At 40.6% G+C, this 7,926-nt stretch overlaps 2 protein-coding genes across 1 annotated transcript in view; one reads left to right on the forward strand and one right to left on the reverse strand.

The window, feature by feature from the left end:
* Positions 1–7,926, forward strand: part of LOC148740330 (uncharacterized) — a 191,029-nt gene that overhangs the window by 150,231 nt on the left and 32,872 nt on the right.
* Positions 1–7,926, reverse strand: part of LOC148740337 (uncharacterized) — a 129,723-nt gene that overhangs the window by 54,567 nt on the left and 67,230 nt on the right. The gene's annotated exons all lie outside the window — the stretch shown is intronic.

Here is a 7,926-nt window from a genome sequence, read left to right on the forward strand (position 1 = left end):
TGGAGCCGATGCTATCCCAAATGGCAAACGTGTATAACTATACCGGCCAAATGGGGTGTTAAAGGTAGCTAGCTTGTTACTGTCCGTGGCTAGTTTAACCTGCCAAAAAGCCATGGTTAGCATCAAGGACACTGAGCACTTTTGCACTGGGCATTCTGCTAATCACATCTTCCATGGTCTGCATGCGAAAATTTTCGCGCATGACGGCACGATTGAGGATCCATACACACTCTGAGTTTGTTATTCTTCTTCTTAGCAACAACAAGACTATGTACCCAGGCAGTGGGTTCTGTACATTTCTTAATGACTCCCAGCTTTTCCATTCTCTGAAGTTCCTCTCTGAGAGGTTTGCGAAGGGCCACAGGAACCCGACGGGGAGGGTGCACAACAGGGGTGGCATTGGGATCAATTTTAATCTTGTACTGGACGCCTTTGATTTCACCCAAGCCCTCAAACACGTCTGCATATTCGGATTCCAGGTTCTCTTCTTCAAGGCGGTAAATTCTCTTTATCAGGCCTAGATCGAGACAGGACTTCAATCTAAGAATGAATGGTAGATCTTGCTCAACAAGTATGAAGTCTATCACTGTGAATTTTCCTTTATACTGGCAAGTTAGGCTGACCTTGCCGCAAGGTGTAATTCGACGTCCGTCATACACTTTCAGTTTGGCTTTGCATTGGTAGGACTGTCTGGGATCCACTGGAAGCCGATCAAACAACGACTTGGAGATGACATTACAATCAGCCCCCGAATCTATTTTGAAATTCACATTGGTATTGACGATCTTGAGCGAGACGTGCCACTCGTCTTTAGAAGGATCTTCCGCACTGGACTCCACTGAGAAAGTTAGCAAATCGGCTTTGTTGTCACTGCACTCCGATTCAACGACTGCGTGTACTGTTTTCCCGCCAAAATCACGTAGTCGCTTACGGCAAACATTCGCAAAATGATCCTTCTTCTGGCAGTAGTCACACGTTTTTCCGAAAGCAGGGCAGGAGCCCCACGAGTGAGAACCACCAAACGTGCGCGAACCTGGTCTCGAGCGACGCGAAGGGTTTTTCTTCAATCTGTCGCCGCCGCCGCCTGCTTGGCCACAAATGGGATAAACAAGAAGATAAGTTTACCTTCAAGAAAGAAAACGTGGTTGGTCTATTGAAGGGCTTCTCCAAAAGAAACTGCCTGAAATTTCTCGCTCAACTCTGGGATCCCATCGGACTTGTTTCACCCGTTACTATCAAGTTCAGAATTGATCTGCAAGCACTATGGAGTTCAGGTTACAGCTGGAACGACATCCTCCCCGAGAGTATTCAGCAAACATGGTTAGAGAATGTTCAGACCATAAATGATCTCTTGTCATTTCAGTTTGACCGCAAGCTAAAACCAAGCAATGCAGTGGGTGTGCCTCAAATTCACGGATTTTCCGATGGTGGGGAACAGGCTTATGGTGCAGTAATCTTCCTACGATGGAAACTTACTGGTGGAGACTACCAATGTGTTCCAGTCATGATAAAGGCTTTCGTCGCACCGCTGAAGAAGAAAAGCATCGCGAGACTAGAACTGTTGGGCTGTTTAGCACTTGCAAGGATGTACGTTACATGCGTAAAGGCCTTGGAGTTGGCAAAAGCTCAAGACTGGGAAAGATTCTTCTGGGTCGATTCAACAACCGTTTTGTCCTGGGTCAGAACGCCACCACGGGAATTCAGAGTGGCTGAAATCCAAGAGTCAATTGAGGTAGACCGAATTCAGCAACTTCCGAAAACACAAGTGATATTAATCCTTAATTTTACTCGGCCCCATGCGATTACTTATACTTATTAAATACATATTAAATACATATAACAGTACATTGCTAATATTACTTAAATCACTTACAGTAATTACAATACTAACAATGTTTACATTACTGACAACGCTACCCCTATTACAATTAATACTTAACTTATAATATATATTCTAGGGAGGTAGACACCACAATACCTCACAGAGATGGTGCAGAATACTTCAATTAGATTTTTAGTTGATAATGAAAATAGGCAATGCAGATTTTCAGTGAGCCATCCATATATTTCCTCCTGGCGCACAGTATCACAACAAAAATTCTCACACAATAATGGTTCTCATCTTCTCCCGAAATCTTGAAGCTTCTTGTTTTTTAAGGCAATAAGTTTTTCACTCTCCTTCTTATTAGCTTCTGCTTTGCGTAGAAACAAATTAAACTTTGGGATTGACTTCTTTCTTCTAAACTCCCTTATACACAGTTTACCGAGCATGATAAAATAATTTAACAGGTCATTTCTATTTAAAAACCCAATTGTAACTTGTTTTAGAGAGTATGTTCAGATTTTCAATCCGAAAATTAGATCAACAACTGCAAAAACTGTTCCAAAACGCTCGCGCATGGGAGCAGTCATAAAAGAGATGGTATAAGTCTTCTCTTCTTTGTGAATTGCACAAAAGGAACACATCTTTGACTCAACTAACCCAATTTTAAATGATTTGGTATTTGTAAACAAGATATTATTTAATAATTTATATTGGAAAGAACAGACATTAGGATTACTAGCCGCGCTGTGGGGGATCGAGAATAATTCATGTAACGGGGTTGAAAGTTCCAAATCGGCTGAAAGAGTTTACAATCCATTCAGATATTTAGCTTTATTAACAATCAGCAGGGAACAGAACTGTTTTGACTGAGCTGAGTACGTGTGGAGTTCGATGATATTGTATTTGAACGTCCCAGGACCAAATTCCACCGGTGGAAAAGAGGATAACTTGTCCGTAGACACAGACAATCGTAAGGCAGACCATGTCAAAACATTGGAATCAAGCCCTGCATTCTTTAGGTTTTCAAAAGAGCGTATATTATACAAATTAAATAATAGATCATTTAAATGAATAATTCCACACTCTGTTTATTTTTTATAGAAGATAGATTTGTTATTAATTCTTATCTCTTTATTATTCCAAATTACATGATGAGAATAAATAATATCAAAGAAAGCATTTCTTAAATCTGCCCACCAGTCAAGTAACTGTTGATAAAAACCGTTTAAACTTAAATTGAGATCTCTTACATCATAATTGCATTTTAAGAGTAGAGTTCCTCCATATTTTTTCAAATGAAATGCAATTGAAAATACCACTTCTATGGACCTACTCGCTCGTCAAGAACCTGTTCAATCCAGGAGAACCTTAGGACTTTAATTTGGGTTCAAGATCTGTAAGATTCAGGCCACCGTTCTTCAGTGAGTTAATGACTGAGAGTCTAGTCAATTTATCTGGACCTTTCCACAAAAATTTATATATTATCCTCTCCATCTGTTGAATGATTTCTTGTCGAGTTTCCAATATTGTCGAAACACATAACAGCTTTAATTTGGTATGACTGAGAAACGATTTTTTGATATTCACTACGCCAAACAAGGACAAACAACTCAGAATCCATAGGTTTATGGTTTTTTTTTTTTAATTTGTCTTATTTCTTACTTTCTCTCAGCTCACAGAAAGTCGTTGTTTTGGTAATTAGTGGAACTCAGTGTTTTGCTTAGTTAAAAGTATCATGGCTAGAAATCATGTAAGGAATTATCATTCATGGTTGCTCTCAAAATTTTGAAACAAGTGCTTTTATATAAATTAAGTTTGATGGATAAATATGATTGCTCGGGTCTTTAATGATGTTTAACTCATGTAATTGTTGAATAATTTTCATTAGAGTGATTCCCGTGAGGATCACCGAATGTGACCATGCTTTCAAAAGACGCGAAGCTCCATCAGCATGTGTTATTGAGCCTTTACCCATAGTACCCCCGCGCTAAACAACATGTGCGGTAACAGCAGTAGCAGTAGCAACAACAACAACAACAACAACAACTTGATTACTAGTCAGAAAGCAATGCTACCAAGTCTTTACTTATTCAATGCACGTTCCCTTTTTCTGAAGCTAGACGAATTAACAGCATTACTGGCAACGTATCCAGTTGACTTATTAGTCGCTATCACAGAGTCGTAGTTGCGTAGTAATATCGATGACAGCCTTTTATCAATCGGTGCTTTCAATCTCTTCCGCAAAGATCGAGTAGCTGGCCGAACTGGCGGAATCTGCGTTTACTTGAACAACGTAATACCTTGTAGACCTCGATTGGACTTAGAAAACCCGAACCCAATGCCTGTGGCTCACTTTTGCGCCCCAAACGCCGGCCTAGACCTTTATCTGGCATAGCTATCTGCGTTGTTTATCACCCTCTAGGTCGACCTGCCTAAAGTCACAAAGAACTGAATGACTATTTATTTAATGCTACTGATCGTTTGTTTGACGAACATCCTGATCAGGGTCTGGTTCTTCTAAACGATTTCAACGATTTCGATTGTAGTAACCTGGTTTCTCATCACAGTTTAAAGCAAGTCGTTCAGCAAGCTACTGTAGACTCTACTATCTTAGATCTTATTGTAACAAATATGCATAACCTCTAGAGCAGCCCAACTATCCATGCCCCTCGAGGCTCAAGTGATTATAACATCGTATTTTGGAAACCTAGTCTAGCGCATGGGCAGACCCCGCGGGTTAAAACACCCCTAAGCATGCGGTGCATCGGCGTTCCCCAGGGAACAAAACTCGGCGCAATACTGTTCCTGCTAATGATTAACAATGCTGATGATGATCCACTGCACGTAACCTCCAACGCTAGCATTTCTGCAAGCCTCTCAGGCCCAGTTCTTCAAAGGCTGATTAGTGCAATCCCAGGGTTAATTAACCCTGGTTCCTCTATTTCTTTGATTAAAAGTCTTTTTCGGATAATTTTCTCTTTTCTTTTCAGAACATCTTATCATCAAATTGTAGACAAAAAAAAATCATATTGAATTTCCTTTCACAGCTTTGAGATCTTTAATCAGATTTCACACTCACCCTGGGTTTTCTTAACCCACCTTTGAACAACCTGATTCCGGTGTGCAATCATGAGTGAAGTAAGGGACTATGAGAGTGTAAGGGTTTACTCAAAAACTCAAACAATACAATGAGCATAGTCGTTCGACTGACTGACCGTACGACTGATTGACTGACTGCATGTCATCTTAGTGAATGACCGGCCACTGGTTGACTGACTGCATGCCTTAAGCCTTGGTCAAACGGCGCCTGATAGTCGATGATAATTGATACTCTTCAAACTATCATCAACTATCACCAGCTATCATTCGCATGGTCAAACGGCCAAAAAAGTTTTAAGATAGTTGATGATAGTTCACCAGCAGTCGCGCGAGCAAAGTCACGCGAGCAGCTAGTTCCAGGCTCTTTCCGCGTAAGATGTGAACACTAACATGGCTTCGCGTGAGACAAACAAACTTGTTGAAGTATGAATTTACGACGAAAAAGGGCGGCAGCTTGCTTAATAGTAATCGATTTGTTGGAGGAATGTACTTCTATTAGACGTAATATCAGGTCATTACTCCATCTCGCCGTCAAACGTTTAGTGAAACGCTGTTTTTTTCGGCGGTGTCTCTTCGAACTCCTGCGAGTTGACGCTTTCTCCAGATTCTTGGTTTTCAATATTTTCTTTCTCATTATTATTATCTTGGGTATAAAAACGAATTTCTGAAGCTAAAGCTGAGCCTCGCGAGGAGCTTTTGGCGACCATTTTAAACGAGTCCGCCGATTTTCGGGGAAAACAGCTCACCAAAAACTATCATGAACTACCATACGCGTGGTCAAACGAGAAAAACTATCATCGACTATCATGAAGAATTTGAGCAGCTCAAAATGAATGATAGTTGGTGATAGTCGATAATAGTGCATGATAGTTGATGGTCAAACGGAAGCGCGTCCTTCAACTATCATCGACAATCATGCGCCGTTTGACCAGGGCTTTAGTGAATAACCGGCAACTTGTTGACTGACTACATGTCTTAGTGAATGACCTGCAACTGGTTGACTGACTGCATGTCATAGTGAATGACCGGCCACTGGTTGGCTGACTGCATGTCTTAGTGAATGACCGGCCACTGGTTGGTTGACTGCATGTCTTAGTGAATGATCGGCAACTGGTTGACTGACTGGACAATATTGAAACAATACTTTGAGTTTCCAAGCAAACACAGGAACAACTACACGTATATGAATAAACAAAACTACAAAACTTGACGTGTACTACAATCAAAACTCGTTTCCATGGATTTAATCAAATAAGGAGAGACATTGGAAACTGGAGTGGTATGTACATTCATATGACACAGCAAGATACTCTACTAAGAGCAAATCCCAGACAGTAAACTGCGAATATTCCAAGGTAAGAAATATGTGTAAGAAGTAAAATGTACGCTGCTTTATCTTCATCTGCAGTCTTTAGTTACTGCTGGGGATCTCCTTTTTACTTTTTCCAGACTTGATGACCGAGGTTAGGTTCCTGTTTCACGCTTGATTCATTCTACAAACCATTCCAGGATCCTCAGATCATTTGACAATGACACATACAGTGTAGATAAAAATTTGCGCGAGTTTCATCTAGCGGAAAACAAGCTTAAGTTTTGTTAATTTTTCTTCGGGAGAACATTCTTGAGATTTTCGCTTTGAAATCTTTTCGAGTTTGATAAAGGCGTTTTCCGGACTTTCTCTGTCTTCTTGAGGTATTAAGAGCGACTCTTTTTCAAGACCACATAAGAGGCGGCACATCGACCGAAAAATGACTATCCTCATTTCAGTCAGAGACACCTTATGGTGAACATAGCGACGTCGTATGGTTTTTTTTTCCAGACATGCCTCTTCATCCTAAAAAATTTACGAAAACTAAAACGAGCGTCGGTAGCCGTGAAATGGTGGATATCAGTGCCCCGAGTAGAGACCAATAAAGTTGCTCTTGAAAAGCGCGAAAGAAAGCAGGCCCTTATTAATTTTATAGATTTGTATAGGAAGGATCGAGGTATAGTTTAAGTAAACGGGACCATTTCATTTAATTTGGAGCCCATGGTACGCTTTTGAAAATCATCAGTATTTTAAAATCCAAATATCGAGTTTTTTTGTTTGAAAATACATCTCCTTGCAACCTTTTTACCTCGTGTTTGCGTTTTTCTGCTCGAAATTCATTGTAGAGAAAGTGTCACTAATGATCACGAGTTTGTCTTTTTTTATGTAGGTGTGGTTATTAACTCAATCGAATTATTTTTACTTGGCGTACTAATTGACTTCTTTTTTAAGATTTTCAAGTTAAAAAAATTGTTGAATCGGTGTCAGTGACGTTGTACACCGATTAATTCGCAGCTTCACATCTGGGGCAACCCACGGGCTTTTGACTGTCGTCCTTTGAACCTTACCAAGGTGGGGAAGGGAATTTGAACTGGAAGGGTCAAGTCTTTCCAGTGGAATAATGGTGGTTTATCTTTTAATATGGAGGCACTTAAAGCGAATGGCTCAAAAGAGAGGTTCTACAAGGTCTAGGTTTTGAAGCTTGAATATTCATTTCAATCGCTGGTCGATAAGTAGAATGTCACGGTCGCTAATCTTGCCTTTTACTAGAGATGCGACAATCAAATGAGGGCCTCCTTAGGAAGGTGGCTTTCACAGCTAACGGTTGATACTGTGGCCATTTTAGACGACTAATGCTAAAATTCTCTTCCTAATCATTGCTATCTCCATCGACAGTTTTTCACCAAGTGTTCGCCTTAATGGGTCGCTGCAACTGAAGGGGGAAGGGGAGGGAAGGAGAGGAAATAATCAGGGGGGAGGGGTGCACTTACTTACTTTCGCTGCCAATAAACTATCACTTGTACATTCGATAACTCTCCGTATAAAATTTCTTATCTTCCCTCCCCGTTCCCGCCCATCTCCCATACCCAGTCAACGGTGTGGCTATGATCACGGGTGCTGTCCAAAACAGCTGCAGATATTCTTGAATTCTTTTTATCGGAAATTTAGAATAGGTATTAACAAAGCTGCATTG

The sequence above is a fragment of the Stylophora pistillata genome, chromosome 2 (genome assembly GCF_964205215.1).
Source record: "Stylophora pistillata chromosome 2, jaStyPist1.2, whole genome shotgun sequence".
NCBI classification, from domain to species: Eukaryota; Metazoa; Cnidaria; class Anthozoa; order Scleractinia; family Pocilloporidae; genus Stylophora; species Stylophora pistillata.